The sequence below is a fragment of the Penaeus vannamei genome, chromosome 41 (genome assembly GCF_042767895.1).
Source record: "Penaeus vannamei isolate JL-2024 chromosome 41, ASM4276789v1, whole genome shotgun sequence".
NCBI lineage: Eukaryota > Metazoa > Arthropoda > Malacostraca > Decapoda > Penaeidae > Penaeus > Penaeus vannamei.
In genome coordinates, this window is record NC_091589.1 from 12,273,049 (window position 1) to 12,275,548 (window position 2,500).

At 46.6% G+C, this 2,500-nt stretch overlaps 1 protein-coding gene across 1 annotated transcript in view; it reads left to right on the forward strand.

The window, feature by feature from the left end:
• The window catches only part of LRP1 (LDL receptor protein 1), a gene marked incomplete in the record, with an annotated part of 264,954 nt that overhangs the window by 16,948 nt on the left and 245,506 nt on the right, over window positions 1-2,500 (forward strand).

Below are 2,500 nucleotides of genomic sequence, written 5' to 3' on the forward strand. Positions count from 1 at the left end.
TCTCTCTCTCTCTCTCTCTCTCTCTCTCTCTCTCTCTCTCTCCACCACCTCCCATCCACCCTCTTCTCCTCGCCTTCTTCTTCCTCCCACCTCCTTCCCCTCCTTCGCTGTGTCTGCCTTTCTCGTCACACCTCTAATCACTTCTCGTTCTTTGTCTTGTTCTTGTTCTTCTTCTTCTTCTTTTTCCCCCTCGCCACCTGTTCGCCTTTCGTCACGCTCTTGGGATTTCTTGCTTACGTCGCTTTGTTTTTTCTGTTTCTTGTTTTTTTGTTTTTTCTTTTCGTTTCTTTGGTCTATATTTGGTCTCTCGTCGCGTTGTTTTTGTTTATTTTTTGTTTTGTTTTTCTTTTACTTTTTTCTTTGGTCTTTTTTTGTCTCTTGTCGCGTTTATTCTGTTTCTTTTTTGTTTTCTTTTTTCTTCTTCTTTGGTCTATATTTGGTCTATCGTCGCGTTTTTTTCTTTCTATTGTACTTTTTCTTTAGTCTATATTTGGTGTCTCGTCGCGTTGTTTTTCTCTTTATTATTTTTTAATTTTATTATTATTTTTTTCTCTCTTTGGTCTATATTTGGTCTCGCTCTCTCGATGTTTGTTTTTTTGTTTCCTTTTGAGTTTTCGTTATTTTATTTCCGTCTTTTCTTTCTTTTTTCCATGAATCGTTATAGGAATGTTTTTTTAAGTATGTCAACTTTTTATTTTTTTCATTATTATCGTATAAATTTGTTTGTCTTTTCTCCGCTTTCCTTCGTCTTATTTTTCTATTGTCGGTTCCTTTCGTCTATTCTTCCTCACTTCCGTTCTTCCTCATTCGTTATCGGGTTAAATACTGATTCTGGGAACTTGGAAGTACGTGGATTAATTGTCAGAAGAAGAGGAGAGAGAGAGAGAGAAAGAGATGAAGGAAAGAGAAAAGGTTAAATAGGAAGAGAGGAAGAAGGGAAATGATAATAAAAGGGTGTGATAGAGGGAGAGGGAGAAGGAAAGGAATAGGAGGAGGAGATGGAGATGAGAGGGAGAAATAGGAAATGCAGTAGGGAGAGGGAGAAAGAAAGAGCGAAGAGATTGAAGGAGAGGGAGAGGGAGTGGGAAAGGGAGAGGGCGAAGAGAAGGAAAAGAAGAGGGAGAAAGGGAAGGCGAAGAGAGGGATGAGGAGTTGGAGAGGGAAAATGAGAGGGAGACAGACACAGGCAGAAGGAAGAAAGAGAGAGAAAGAGAAAGCGAAGGAAGAAAGAGAGAGAAAGAGAGAGAGGGGGGGAGAGATAGAGAGAGAGAGAAAGAGAAAGTGAAGAAAGAAAGAGAGAGGAAGAGAGAAAGAGAAAGAGAAAGCGAAAGCGAATGAAGAAAGAGAGAGGGGGAGAGAGGGAGAGGTGTAAAGGTTGTGATAATCAAGAGCTGAGCGATTTGCTCGTGGTCCCTCGTCACCTCCTACGCATCATCACGGTTATCCTCCTCCCACTCCTCCTCCTCCTCCTCCTTCTTCTCTTTTCCGTCTTCTTTTTCTTCTTCTTCTTTTCTTCTCCTTCTCCTTCTTCTCTTTTCCGTCTTCTTCTTTTTTTCTGCTTCTTTTTCTTCTCCTCTTTTCCGTCGTCTTCTTCTTTTCTGCTTCTCCTTTTGCGTCTTCTTCTCCTTCTTTTCTGCTTCTTTTTCTTCTTCATTTCTGCTTATTTTTCTTCTTCTCCTTTTCCGTCTTCTTCTTCTTCTTGTTTTTCCCCTTCTCTTTCTCATTTTCGTCGTCTTCTCATTCTCCTTCTCTTTTCCGTCTTCGTATTCTTCTCCTTTTGTATTCTTCTTCTCTGTCTCATCCTTCTGCTTCGTCTCCTCTTCTTCTTTTTCTTCTTCTTCTTCTTCTTCTTCTTCTTCTTCTTCTTCTCCTCCTCCTCCTCCTCCTCCTCCTCTTCCTCCTCCTCCTCCTCCTCCTCCCTCCCTCCTCCTCCTCCTCCTCCTCCTCCTCCCTCCTCCACCTCCCTCCACCTCTTCCTCCTCCTCCTCATTCTCCTCCCTCCTCCTCCTCACCTCCCTCCTCCTCTTCACTTACCTCCTCCAACACCATCACTTTCCACCTCCTCTTCACTTACCTCCTCCAACACCATCACAGTTTCCTCCTCCTCCTCCTCCTCCTCCTCCCCTCCTCCCCACCTCCTCCTCCTCCCTCCCCACCTCCTCCTCCCCCCTCCCTCCTCCTCTTCACTTACCTCCTCCAACACCATCCCAGTTTCCTCCTCCTCCTCCTCCTCCTCCCCTCCCTCCTCCTCCTTCCCTCCCCTCCTCCTCCCTCCTCCTCTCCCACCTCCTCCTCCCTCCTCCTTCTCCTCCCACCTCCTTCCCCCTCCCTCCTCCTCCTCCCCTCCCACCTCCTCCTCCTCCCTCCTCCTCCCCCCTCCTCCCCTCCTCCTCCTCCTTCCCCCTCCCCCTCTCCTCCTTCCCCCTCCTCCTCCCCACCTCCTTCCTCCTCCTTCCCCCTCCCACCTCCTCCTCCCTCCTCAGGCCCCGGCGGCAGTCCC